The following is a 14,791-nucleotide window of genomic DNA, read 5'->3' as shown; positions in this document are numbered from 1 at the left end:
AGGCATGGGAAGGAAGATCATCAGCAGTCACCAAACCCTTCAAACTGAAAAGCAGTCTGTTACTTTTACTCTGCAAACCCCTTCATTAATCTCCTGTTTCTACCAAAGCAAAAGGGCCATACAGTGAGAAAAGAGAGCTGGTGACCTGTTTTACATGGTGGGGGGACTACTGTTATAGCCCAATTTACTTTTTGGACATGTTGATTTGCAGTGCATGAGTAGACAGGAGCTGTCAATACTTTAACATCTGTTGGGGAAACTGGAGTGAGCTTTGCTGACTAGAATACCGTAATTGGGTAGCTGAAGGCATTTCTCCTCTCCAGGCAATAATGACAGGATCATTTTATGTGATCTTTCTTCCTTCAAAGCAACAAAGATGGTTGAAAGAAATATGTGTGTGTGACAGATTATAGTAATATGGCTAAAGCTTGTAATCGGTTTATATATGCAGTGATATGCTAGTGGAGTGGGAGTGGTGGTAATGGTGACGTTTTTTATGGTCATTTGGTAAAACATTTTGAAATAATAAAATGAAAAAAGCTATTAATTATTCATTCATTTAGTACTGTCATTGTACACAAAGTAATGGCTATTATTTCAGTGTTTTTATTTTTGCATTTGAAAGGAGATTTTCAATAACAAAGCTGGAATTGGTCCAAGTCAGATCATACGTACAGTTAAAAAGCTACATAATAAAAGGCAGAGATAAGACCTTTCATTACAGATGTGCAACAGAAAGTCCTAAGGAAAAATGAAAAAATAATTTGATGTTTCTTCCAATCACCTTAATCTCCTTGTGGAGATTGTGCTTGTTTGACCTGATCTAACTAGGTTTAGCTCACTTTGTTGTTCCTGGAATGTATTACTCCAAATGCTAATACCAGTACCTTCAGTTTATTGATACAACCTGCACCACAGTGACAAGAAAACCCAGCTCTAGCATCCTGCAGGTCATTTTTCTGTTGCTCATCCTTCTAGCTAGACCTATTGTTTTCTGTTTTCTTATTGTACACTTGGACTTCACAAATGGTACAAAAAAGAAATAAAAAGGAGTGCATCGAAATTTCAGTACTAAGCCAATAAATACTGAATATGCGATGACTTTTTCCTTGTGTACAACAGCGATATTATTTTAAAGAAGCAATAGTAAACACAAATGAAAAGTGTCTTTAATCTCAGCTAGTCCTGTTCTTGTAAGCCTAAAACATACTAAAAAGAGCATTGCACGCATTTATATCGGTTACTATTCCAAAGAAGAGTTGGGCATGATGGTTCTACATTTCTTAGGGCCTTAGGGCTCTGGCATATCAGGTTGAACATGAGGGGCCAGTGGGTCCATGCGGAGTGGTCCAGCTGGCTGTGGGTGCTCCAGCCCAGCTCTGAACTGACTAGTTCAGCACAGGAACATAAAAAAACCAAAACTGTTCGGAATGGGGTTTGGTCATACCGTTGCCCCATATGATTCTCAAGGAGCTAAATCGCTTCAAGTAACTGGGTGAAAACTTTCAGATTTTCAGCCAGGTAAGCAGGCTGAATTGAATCAAAGGAGCAACTAGCACAGACAGATATAGGCATCCACAGGCTTGCAGAAACACCCAATTTTCATCTTTCTTGCTTTTCCATGGAGAAAATTCATATCTGCCATGTGTCTGTGCCTTTGGGCTTCAAAACTTTCTACAGAGAAAAAAAGATTGCATGGTGAAACAGCAAGGTTCAACTCTGGATTTATATTACTTTTGATTATAAAATGGCACAGTAGGTATGTCTACTGCTCCTTTGAAGTTATCGAAAACAGAAAGTGTTTTGGGAAAAATGAAAGAGTTTTCAGAAGCATTTTCTGCGCTGAAGATTTTTTAAAAAAACTTACCTTATATTGTTTCCCCATACTGGTGTACAGGATTTGAAAGTCTGCTCAAGGTATTGACTGTCTTTATAATGCCAGACTATTAAAAAGACCAAACAGCTGCATTTATTATATTTGGTCAGGTTGTAAATATGTACATCCAAGAAGGATGACAGGCAATTTAGTAAATTAATGATGATCAGGCTAATTTTGCAGTGTTTACATTTTTTTCAGTTCATCATAATGCTATACAGTATTATGCATAGTTCCCTGTGGAAGGTACCAATCCCTTAGTAATCCATTTCTTTACTCGTTCTTAGTTGTAGACATTTAGTGAAAATAATAATAATAATAAAACCTAGCAATATCCTTCCCCACCCCAGTGAACACAAAAATTAATAATCTCAGGAAGTCTGTGTTCAACCTGACACAGCAAGCAATGCAAATATGGTACAAAGTCTATCTTTACATTTATTTGCAAATGTGTATAGATATGCTTCATATAAATTAATCCTCTATTTCATTATAAGGAAGGAATTATGTCTGTGGTCAAAAGGGTGGGGTACATTTAATCTGATTTAGCACAGCATGTGAAAAATTAATTGAAAGTCAGAACTCCATAGTGTTTATTATAAAGTAATTTCACACCAGCTCAGGATTAGCATGGTAACAGGTGACAATAGGTCATTACTATGTTAATTGAAAGACAGCATGTTTTTGAAAAAAAAAAAAAAGGGATGGAGACAAAATGAAATGAAAAGGAAAAAAATATTAAAATGCAGTACTTTATCTAGGATTGGGCTGCAGTTCTGTAGAACACGTCCTAGGGAGAAGATATCTTCTGAAAAGAACTCATTGGCTTTTTGGCGATAACCTTGTGTTATTCACTGTGCTGTGAAGCACAGCAGATATCCATGCGTGTCCTCTCCCCTGCACGAGTTAAAATGGCCATGTCTCTTTCCACAAGAGCAGGCTGCATCTCCAAAAGAGTGGCCTGACATTTTCGGGTTGCTGACACTGCTGGTTGGCCCAGGCATGCGGAGTCAAAGGCAAGCACAGAGGAATTGGAGCTCCTGTAGTTACCTGGCTTGCCCAAAGGCAGTGCCGGCCCAAACAAAGCCACGGGAAGCGCAGGATTCTGCAGAACCGTTTAACGGAAGAGAAAACTCTGGTTTTTTTCCTTGACAAGAGGATTAATGAAATGAAAAGACTTTCAAACCACCGATGGAAAATCGTCTGTCACTTTGATAGCATGCTGAAGCATGAAGCCGGGGCAAGCTCATCCTCCCACTCGAGCTGCGATGCCATTATCCTTGCGTGGAACGGGGACGGGTGCCACGGTGCTCGGCTGCTCGTCCATTGTGTGGCTTGACAGACACCGATGTGTAGGCATTTCTCATTATACACTGCGACCTGAGTAAGCAGTCCTGAGCCGCCAGCTTCAGCCCATTGAAAGAAATCGGGAAACTATTTTTCCCATTTTATTTGCATAATAGGAAAAGATGTTAAATCAGTTTTGGTGGCAGAAGATCATTCTGCAGGTCCTCCAATTGACAGAATACAAAGGGCACAATATGCACTTGGGTGCAGGTGAGCAAGATGGAAAGAACTCTTCATTAACTGCAGTCACCACAAAAGGACCTTTGCTAATGGCATGTTATAATTTAAACAAGGATCCTTTCAGAAACCAAAATAATATGCCTGTGTAATGAAGCTAGCTGCCTTCCTCAAATTAAATGTCGATTCAGAGGCATAGCTTGGACCTGAAAATGGGAAACTCTGATTCTATTTCCTGGAAGAAGAATTTAACCTCTTCCGATACCCTCATGCTGCCTCATATATGAGCTGATGAGGAATGTGACCTTTCCGCTCACCGTTCTTGAGAAAAGTTTGCAATGCAGCCTGACACAATCTGTTGTAATATGTTAATTTTGACGCAGTTCTGCCACAAATACTAACAGTGATCTCCAAGACCTTTACAGCCTAGAACAGAATCCTTCCAGACTTCACTCTCCTCTCAAAATGTCCTGATTAAGGTGCCTACTTACCTGATAAAGGTCAAAAGAAAGGAAATTGTAAATGTTCTTTGATTACTTAATACAAAGGAAAGACATCACAGAGAAGATGGTGCCATTGCATTCAGTGCACGGTACAGTGTGATGCGGTCTGCTGAGACTGACAGCAAAAGAGAAATGCTGATCCTGAACAGATTACAGACCATAATCTGCAAACATAAACTACTACAGAACGATGGTAATAGTGCAATGCAAGTACCCCTGTGGGTAAATGTGATAGGAACCTGCTCACCAGCCATACAAAAAAGCAATGCAGTAGAAATATTGGCACATCCCAAGCAGGAAAATCACTCAGGATAGGGCAAATCCTGGAGATTGTCAGAAAGGCACAACCAGCATGTCCCTTCCTCTTTGGTTTGGTGTAATGAGGGCTGTTTTCTGGCCAACACGCATGGAACATGCAATTGTTACGGGCAAGAGTAGAGCTGAGGGACTTGGAGACGACATTGATACTGCAACTGCTTCAAAGTGCCACTGATTCACTTTCTGACATGTTCTCCTTTTTGCTCTCCATTTAGTTAAAACAAAACCAAACAAAAACAAAACAAAAAACATAAGGAAAAAAAGAAAAAAGTAAATGACAAACTCTCAAGCAGGAAAGACAGAGTGGCGGGAAATTGGTATTATGAATGTGTTGACAAAACTGATGAGACAAAATAGGGAAACTCTGCGTATGAAGCTGCAGCAAATATGAATTCAAAATGTTTCCAAAAGTAATTTTTCCCTATTAAATTGCTCTCGTATGTCTCTCTTGTTTACTCTGCTCTTCTGTGATCTTTAGCAATAACAGTTCAATTTAAACTCTGTACAGAAAGGACTCCGTCTTCTCACCTTTCTGTACACCTGAAGGATAGCTTACATGGCTGTGTTATGGCTTTGCCCTTTCTAGATGAGGAATATGTTGATCTGGTTTCAGCTCATTAACTCTATAAAGGAATCTCTTCCAACTTAGCTGTCTGCAAGGCTGGAATCACTCATACTTCAGGATCAGGGCATTTTTCCTCTTTGAAATGGTCCCCCAAAAGGCACAGACACTACAAGAAAGCTCAAGGAGCTGCAGGGTTTACTTCACGAGAAATGAGCATCTTCTCTTAGGATAATGAAATTTCGTGTGTTGTGTTTGGTGTTCTGGGATTCATAAAGGTTATCAGGCAGGCATTTATAATAAAAGTTCTTCCTGCTTTTCCTGGCATGAATGGGGAAGATGGGAGTGTTATCACTCTGACATTTCTGTCAGAACTGGTATTTGAACCACTGGATGATTCTGACAAATGCCACTGCTGTCATCTGCTGCTCAGTTTTAATTATATCTGACTGAGGCTTTCAATGGCAGCAAGGAGAAAACTTAATTAGTTGGTTTAAAGGCTGATCTTCAGAGTTTGAAGAATCTAAACAGCTTTGCAGCATTTTTGCACAGAGGCTGCCATTTTTAGTCTGATTATGCAAGTCAGAAGAATTAATGGTCCCACTCATAAGAAGGAAAAACAGAGAAAGGCTTACAGGAATATACGTCAACAAAACCCACCCTTTTATTACACGACATGTCAGCGAGGCAACCTTGTGTCTAAGAAATTGCTGCGCTGGCTCACAGGTGGGTCTCAAACAAATGGTAGCAGAATGCAGGTGAAAGACTGGGCACTCATGGGAACATACAGCAAATGAACATGTTACCTTAAACAGAATGTATACATTTATTCTGCAGTGGACTGCAAGCACTGCACTATTTGGAAAGACTTAAAGGCTGGCATTTTCTCACACACCAATGCACTGTTCAAACAAGCTGCTTAAAAGAAGATTACATTAACAATTTATACCACCTATGTGTTTGCTTTCAGAGTGTTAATATGATTATATTTCTACAGTATAGCCCGGAAAAACAAGCATTAGTAAGATGCAATGTCAAACTGCTAACATGGTGCAAAGAGAAATTAACATTACATTCACATGCAGGTTGCCTGCAGGAAAAAACACAACAACTGAAAAGACTTCCTTTTGTTCCAGACACCCCAGGGCTGTGGGTTCGGGCACTTAATCCAACTGCCCTGGTGGCGATGTGAACTGGTAGAAGATGGACTTTGCTCGTTGGTGAGGTCACGTGCTCTGGAATGCTGCTGCTGATATGCTTTAGCATTACTGCTGAATTTCATCATTTGGAAGGAATGGGCTGGATTTCATGTGCCAAGAGCTCTGTGTCTGTCAGCTGCAGTCAGGAGCCAAAGCACTTGATGACTTACACAGCCCACAGGACTGATCTGCTCTCATTGGCTTCCCCTGCACTTGCAAGCTTTGTGCTTATGGTTTATCATTGATCACGGGACCACTGAGGCTGGAAGGCGTCTCTGGAGATCACCTTGCCCAACACCCTGCTCAAAGCGGGGTGAGCTAGAGCAGGCTGCTCAAGGATGTGTTCAGTCATGTTTTGAATGAACACAAGGTTGGAGACTCCTCAGCCTCTCTGGGCAACCTATACCAGTGTTTGACCACCTACATCACAAAAAACTATTATTTTTCTGTTTGGTTACTACCTGTTTTGGTTACTACCTGTTATTCTCTTGCTGAACCCCATGAAGAAGGATCTGTTTCTGTCTTCTTTACTTCCTCATCAGGTATTTATACACATTGATTAGATCCCCCTGAGAATTCTCTTCCCAGGCTGAATAGCCACAGCTATCTCAGCCTCACTTCTTGTGACGGGTGCTCCAATAACTTAATTATGTTTGTGGCCTTTCACTAGACACAGTCCAGTATGTCCACGTCTATCTTGTGCGGAGGAGCCCAGGACTGGACACAGCACTCTCCACTGATGTAGTCAGGGCACATTGCTGCCTCATGTTCAACTTTGCACCCACAAGAAAATCCAGGTGCTTTTCAGTAAAGCTGTTTTCCAGCCAGATTTCTCCCAACATATACCGGTGCACGGGGTTATTCTTTCGCAGGTGCGGGGCTTGGAATTTCCCTTTGTTGACCATGAACATGGCCACATTCATAAGGAGTTTCGTGTTCCAATTCTGTTCCATCACCATGTTCATAACTGAACTCTGTGCTGTGGCATCCTGGTGTAGGCAGATTGAAATTACTTCTGCTTCATGGTTCTCTAAAACTTGTGTCCCACCACATATCAGCTCCTTGCAAGGCCCTTCCGTATGTGCTATCAACCTGAGGGATGTCCCCAAAAATCCTAGTAGCACACATGTGTATCACTATGTACAGCATTGACATAAATGAGGCTAGTTATGCATTATACAAAGCAACATGGGAAACAGCCTTTAGGCCACACTGTAAACCAGGGATTATGGACCTATCTTGAGCTTCCTAAATTGACCACATCAGATATGAATCCGTTTGCTTGTTTGACATGATATTTGAATACAAGCTTTTGTGTTTAGACAGATGGAGTCTTCAAGAAAACAGGGCCCTGCAGCAACAGCCACCAGAAACATTAATGATTTTAGAGAGATATCCTAGCTTAAACATACCTTCTTCCAGACCTTCAGATGTGTAGCCAGTCTGTGCAAAGCATGAACTCTTTAGGGGCATGTGGTGACTGTCAGCAACCAGACACCCAGGCATTCTTTGTAGAGGCGTTTATAGTTTTATGGCTTTTTACTGGAAATGACACATCTGCAGAACATGGTGCCCTGAGCTTCAGTGCATCCTTGGCCTGGTCTTTGGTAAATAAGCAGAAAAGGAGAAACTGCTTCCTTCACGTGGCCTCTGTAATGTCTTCTTCCTTAGATTAGACCCCCACTCCAAACGCACACAAATGGGTGGTCACACACACAGACACTGCTCTTCAGGAGAGGAAACCCAGCCCTTTTGCAAATTTTCAGTTTCTTTTTTTAAAAAATTTTCTGAAATACCTCAAGAGATGACAAACTCCTACCAGATGATTTATTAATGAGGACTACAGGTCACTTACTATTTAGAGGACTTAAATCTCAGTAGAGGAGCATTTGATTTCACTATGTATTTGGGCTTTTTCTGCTCACCTTTATACTATTAATCCTCAGAGCTCTTGTGGGTATGTGAAGAAAACAACAGAAAATTCAAATAAGTGCTATATTCAAGCTAGGTTTTGCAATGTTTAATGACAAGTGCAGGGAACTCCTCGTACTGAATTCACAGATTACCTTTAGACAAGTTCCCCAATTCCTCAAAGCACCACAAGCTTTGGTGTTTTTTCTCATAATCCCCCTGCAAGTCAAGCAGCAGCACCCTCTCTTTCTCAAGGAAGCAAAGCTGGAATTAATTGAGACTAACCATGTTAAATCCACATCCTGAAGTGCACCAAGGCTTCCTGAGGAGTTGGGGACTGATAATGGGCATGTGGCCCAAGTTTCATGTTGAGGCTCCCAGGATGTAGTGAGTCCATTTTCCTTCTAAACATGCTCATGTAAATGTCAGTATCCTGTTTCTGCAAAAGCCTCTCATAGACCTGTCCCTTTGCTTGATGATGGCTGCAGCATTTGCCAGTGCAGACTCAGCCTTTTGGCTGAGCTGTCATTCTCCATCATGCAGCTAACACAGTTATTTCTGTATTATAGATCCATTATTTGACACTGAAGGCACCTGGTTAATATATTAGCTACAGGGATGCTGAGAACAGTCTGCCGCTTTTAGCAGGGAATATCGGATGCCTTTGTCTTTGAAAAGTCCCACTGGTCTTTCCTTTGTGAATGGCTGTAAAATGCTTACTGGAACTAAACCACCACTTTTTTGTCCAATTCTTTCTTGATTTTACCTAGGTGGTACATATCATACATTGATTAAATTGCTTGGTGTTGCTCTGTGTCTAAAAGAGACACGTGATTCAGGATATGCATTCAGGAATCTCTAAAAACAGGAAAAAAAGCAGAGTTTTTCATACTCAGTTACCTGTTGTCCATACCTTTTTTGAAAGGCATGAACATACTTCAAGACAGACTTTTTTCACTCAGCTAAAACTGTGTAAAAGTTTGAGGCCCAGTCTGAATTAGGTGGACAAGTGTCCCCCACAGGACATCTTCTCTGAAGAGGGAAATCCTCTGTCTTTTGGAGGTGTCTCCTCTCTATTTGTGGAGCTAATTTAAACTCATAAACTAGATGACTAATTTAACTAGTATTCCAACTTTGAGGTCATTAAGGTTAGGTGAGGTGGTGCCCACTGAAGCCTGCAAAAGCTTTCAATAAACCTGCTTTTAATTTTGGAGGACAGGCAAATCCTGAGGAGCAGCTTCTCCGTGTTGGAGAATCCAGAGATTATAATAGTGCCAAAGCAAGATAAAAGAAAATGAGAATAACGGTGATTTCCTTTAGAAATTTTATCTCTTTCTCAAGCCTTTCTAAAGCTCCCAGTAAACATCCACTTGTTTGGGAGTGGAAGCCACTTTGGATCCACTTCCGTTTCTCATTTAATGGGAGTGCAAAAACTGGAGTGGACATTATGCCTTTTCACATTATCAAAAATGGTGAGGCATTCAACCTTGCACTGAAAACTGAGATGAGGTAAAATATGAGATATTCTGTAAATATAAAACCTTTAAAATAAAATGATACAGATGACATAAAAGTATAAAAATTGTTACAGACATGAATAATTCACTAACTACTGCATGGTATAAGTCACCAACTAATGTGTATTATGTGCCATTTAATAGTGGATGTATCTGAAGAAATATGGAAATTGGAATACTTTAATAACTTTCTATATGAAAGATGATGAGACTGCCTAAATGATTAAGAGGAAGATATGTTATAATGAACTAAAGCCACTCGAGTGTAAGGTAATTTTAATTCAAATCTCCATCTGCTTATGTATAATTAAGACTCATTTAACAAGTTAATGCCTAACAGAGAGAACTGATAAGTTTGGTATTAAAGAGCTTAAGAGAAGTAAATTAAACTGTCGAGTTTGAGGAGCTTTCATTTGAATTCCCTGTACCTGAACCAAAATACAGTCTTCAAAAGGCATTTATTTACCCTGACCATACAGCCAGGTGCCAAACTTGGGGAGAAAAAGCAGGTGAGAAAACCGAATATCCTTTTAATATTTTAATTTTTTATATCATGTCAGATAAGGAATTTGACAGCATCTTTGCTAACATGAATATTTATACTATTCAACCCGCTTACTATATAGTGTCTATACACCATTAAGATGACACTTTGCATACCATCAAAAATATTTATGCATTGCAGAGATTGCCAGTGGGGTTAAATAACCTATGAAAATAAGAGGGTTGCCTTTGAAGTGCAAAAAAAAAGTAATATTTTGATCTGTGGTAAATTTTATGTGGTATTCTCTCACTCAACTTTCTATTTCATTCTCTTTTCAAATATCCTTCCTGCAAGGTCCAGTAGTCAAAACAGTGACTTCAACCTTTTCATCTTTCATCATGTAATTTTAATTTTCTTCTTTTGGCTTCTTATCCACTGTCAAGATGAGAATTTCCTATATTCACTTCATAGCGCTCTTGATTTTTTGTCACTGGAGCTGGATGTTGGCTTTGATATGTTCCTAGTGTTCAGCAATAAGTTAAACACTTTCAGAAATGTATTGGAAGAAAAAATACCACAGCATGTTCAATGCTCATCGCAGTGCAGATGTTTCCAAGTGAAATAAGACGAAGAATTAAAGCCACGGGGTTTGATGACCAACACCTGATCTCAATGAATCACCAACAAAAGACATTGTTGCAATGTTTGAAGCTTACTGTTCTGTGCCTAGGCCAAAACAGACTTTCCTCATCTGCTTTACTATTAGTCTAAGATCCGAAAAATTAGAGATAAATAATTGTTGAAAATATATGAAGTAGAACTAATGTCTTATTTCTCAAATTGAGTTTTGGACAATGGAGGTCCTTAAAATTCAACAAAAAGTGAAATGTTGCCTTGTGTATACATCCATAAATTAACACAATTTACCATTTGTTGCAAGTCTCTTCATTATAAAAGCATTTGGATTATTATAATATGCATTTTGTATGTTACTATGTGTCTCACAAACAAGGGAACATATGTTTTAAAAGGTCTTCCTTTCCTTCAGGGCTTAAAAATGCACTCTCTCTACAGAGACATCACCAAAGACATTTCCAGCATTAAAGCAGAATGAGCTTCAGGTAGCATAGGAAATGTACCAAATGAACTAAATCTCCTAAAATTGACTAGAGATGGAAACCTACAGTCAGGCAAGAGTTTCCATTTGTGCTGATAAGCTGATCTGTGAGAAAAAAAAAAGTTGGTTTTTTTTTTTAGTGAAATCCCCCTTCCAATATTTATTACCTTTCAAGTTTAGAAAAAAAGACAGGTAAAGAGAGAGAGAGATGTGGAAAGAGAAAGAAAAAGGAAGGAAGGAAGGAAGCAAGGAAGGAAGGAAGGAAGGAAGGAAGGGAGGGAGGGAGGGATGGAGGGAGGAGACTTGAAAGTGAAAGATGAGCTTACAGAGCCAGGAAATTCAGATTTGAAACCAAATTTAAAGTCCAAATGCAAAAAAAGAAAAGTCGGAAGCTCTAGCTACACCACGAGGCAGTCTGGAGTGGGAGGAGGCACATGTTTTCTCTGTGAATCATTGCTGGTGGACCTTCCCTGGTCCTTGAGTATATCCCAGAACACATCATGCTGGGACACCCTCATCTCCTGGATGACATTGTCAGTTCTGGATTTTGGGATGACAGAGGATACTGTTTTGTGACATCTTTGTAGCTTTGCTGAAGAAAGAAGTTTTCGGCAGGGAATATTAGTATGAGACAGACTAATTAGTTAGTGAGGACTCGGTCCTGTGCTCTGCCCCTCCCCATGGGGTAGTGAGTGTGAAAAGCAGCACTCGGTTGTCAGTTTTACTTTACAGTTCATATTAGTAATCACATCATGCCTCTAGCTCAGCCCCACTGCCCACAACTATCACATTGAGGATGGTATATGAGACAATCCCTTCCCTGGAGATACTTCATCTTGTTTGTTCAAGAAAAATAATACAAAATTCTAACTATCTGTCTAATGTGGCTCACTGGCCAAGCAGCTTTTGTTTGTCACATAGTCTTCACCATCTAAGTAATCTTTACAACAGAATAATTCCACTTCTTAACCTCACTGGTATCAATGCTTTGAATCTCTATACAAATGCCATTTTTTTGTGGCTCAGAACCAGATGAGTTGGGTCAGGGAAGTCAAGATCCTTATTTTCCAGGAGCAGAAAAAGCTGCACATAGCTGAAGGGTTTCACGGCAAGAGCTGGACCCTTTCCCCAGGAGGACAGGAACCTGCTCAGTCCCAAGAAGGGCCCAGGGACCATATTTGGGCTGGTTGCCTTGCCAGGTGCATCCCAAATGCCCAGGTTGTGCCTCGTCTTGGAGGTGCCATTTGAAGTCTGTCAGATGTCCATGGAGGAGTTGACATTAGGGCAAGATTAATGACATCTGAAAACCTTGGCAAAATCTATACATGACGCAGTTTTCCATAACTAAAAGGTAGAGCAAAGTCCTTAGCCTCACATATGCAGCAATAGCCGTCCAAGGGGAATGATCTTTAAACAAAGAAATGTGCTTCAGAGCAAAGGCATTTAAAGAAAAAAAAACTTGCCCATGATCCTTCTGCAACATCCTTTCTCCTCCAGTAGGCATTAGCCAACCGGCCTCTGTCAGGGAGTAACACAACCAGGTTTATGACAGCTGCTCTGTTTTGCTTTAGCCAAATGCCAGTCCCCATCGCATTCATTTCATCGCGGCTCCTCAAGAGCATTTAATGCTCTGAAAAAGAAGCAGGTCCATAAAATGGATATTAATAGAGCACTTAGCACATACATGTTTGTGATTAGCAGCTTAAAGGTTAATAATCTAAGTAAAACAAAACCTGGAGTAATTCCAGCCTTGAGTCAGGAAGTATTTTAGCACTGAAGCCATGTCATGCATCAATGGTGGTGTTCCACGCTTTTTACCAAGAGATGGGGGTTGGAAATAAATATTAGTTAAATTAGAAAAAAAAAAGGAAAAAGTCAAGCATCCTGATATTAATGAATAATTCAATCTCCCTAAGATGAGAAAGCATAATGCTAAAGTTGCTGTATCATCCCTTCTGAGATCCTTGTAGCCCTCTTACAGCGCAATGCAACAAGCACAGACTAGATTTAATCTCTGATTGCTCTCATTCATTTCAGATAGTGTTATCAGTTTCTTTCTTTTGAAAAATATAATAATCTGATACAGTAGGTTTAGTTTATTGCCATTATCATACCAAAAATATCATTTTCCCTTTAAGGATACTTACACTGGAGAGGAAGATCCAGGGATCCCACAGATTTTAACTTTACTTATGGTGAGCAATGGCCCTAAATCAGCTGGCAATACAGTTGTCAAGTGACACAAGATAATCCTTTTTACAAGGCCATCATGCTGGCTTCATAGGAAAAATTACCTCCCTTTGGTTTCAGATGGTTACCATGGCTGGGGAAGGATGAGTGGGATGTTAACTCCTTCCCCAGCAGTGATGTGGCCATGATAACACATCTGTGCAGCTCCTCTTCCCTGCCTTATGCTCTTTATTTAGAGAAGCAAGATCTGGAGCAAGATCTGGGCTCGTTCCAGTTGGAAAGTATTTTTAGTTTTATGTTTCTTCATATATAAAAAAAAAAATTGTTCTCACAACAGACAAGTCTTTTTTCCTTAAAGATTTATGACAACATGAAATGTATTGTTTCTTCTATTTTAATCTGCCTTGGTGATAAATTTCTATTCTCCTCATTCAAAATTACGATCTTTGGAAAAAAGTATATGCAGGAATAAACAGCATGTGGGATGTCACTCTTGGATTTCACTGATAAAGAACTGCTGGGATGAGAGAGCACAACATCGAGTCCTGCCCTGCAGAGAAGCCAGCGGCGAGCAGTGAGCAGTGTAACACCCGCTGGCCATCCAGCCACTCTGCATCACTCCGGGTGGCCTCACAGCCCTGCACTGGGCCCACCTGGTTATTTTCCATGCTAGTGTGGATCAAGGCATTTCATCAGGGCAAAACACAACACTTCTTCTCCCAAAGTCTGCTTTGGGAAGAAAGGAAATGTCACTTATAACCGTATTTACAAGGAAAGGAGAAAAAAACATGGGTTGGTGGAAACTCCCCAGACTAAGGACTGGGCAAGGACGTGCTGATTCCAGCAGATGAAGAAGGAGGGAGAAGGTGGCTGGGCTCTGGCAGGCAGATGTTGAGCTAGAAACCATGGCAGGGTGTTCCAGCAGCAGTATTCCTCTGTCACTTCTCAGTCTTCTCTTTATCTCTTGCTAGATTTTGACAGAGCTCCTCAGATTTGGATGCATTTCCATTTACAGCCTATTAATATATCATCTCTATAAATATTGTTTATTTATTTCTCTAATTACTCTCTATTACTTAACTCACACATACACCCCTCCATCCAGTTAGGTCTTTCCTCTATTTAGACACAGGTTTTTCTAATTTTATATCTCACTGATGAAATAATGAGACTACATTTCCTAAACATGCAGGTCTTCCCTGAATTTGGGTGTCATAATATTTTGAAGGGAGCTCTGAGTCATGGTTAAATAATGGGAAGAAAACAGTAAGTACTGCGTCTAAGGGAAAGGCATAACAGTAGCCATTATCTGGAGCTGATGGCAGCTGAACTCTGGTTAGGAATGAGATCTGTTATAAGTGTGATCACTGGAATTCAATGAGGGAAACAGCCAAGTTTCCGTGCTTTGATGTCTCCAGAAGAAGAATGTGTACCTTCCCAGATTACTTATGTTTGTCAAATACAATTCCCTGGTTCAGCTGGAGGAATAAGCTGGTAACGGCCTCTTGAAGCAGTACTGTATCACCCTGTTACCCTCTCTTGCACACTTTTTCTAATTTAATGAGAAATGGTGGAAGTATTCTTCACTGT

Source organism: Caloenas nicobarica, chromosome 1 (genome assembly GCF_036013445.1).
Source record: "Caloenas nicobarica isolate bCalNic1 chromosome 1, bCalNic1.hap1, whole genome shotgun sequence".
NCBI lineage: Eukaryota > Metazoa > Chordata > Aves > Columbiformes > Columbidae > Caloenas > Caloenas nicobarica.
Note: the sequence above shows the minus strand (reverse complement) of the source record.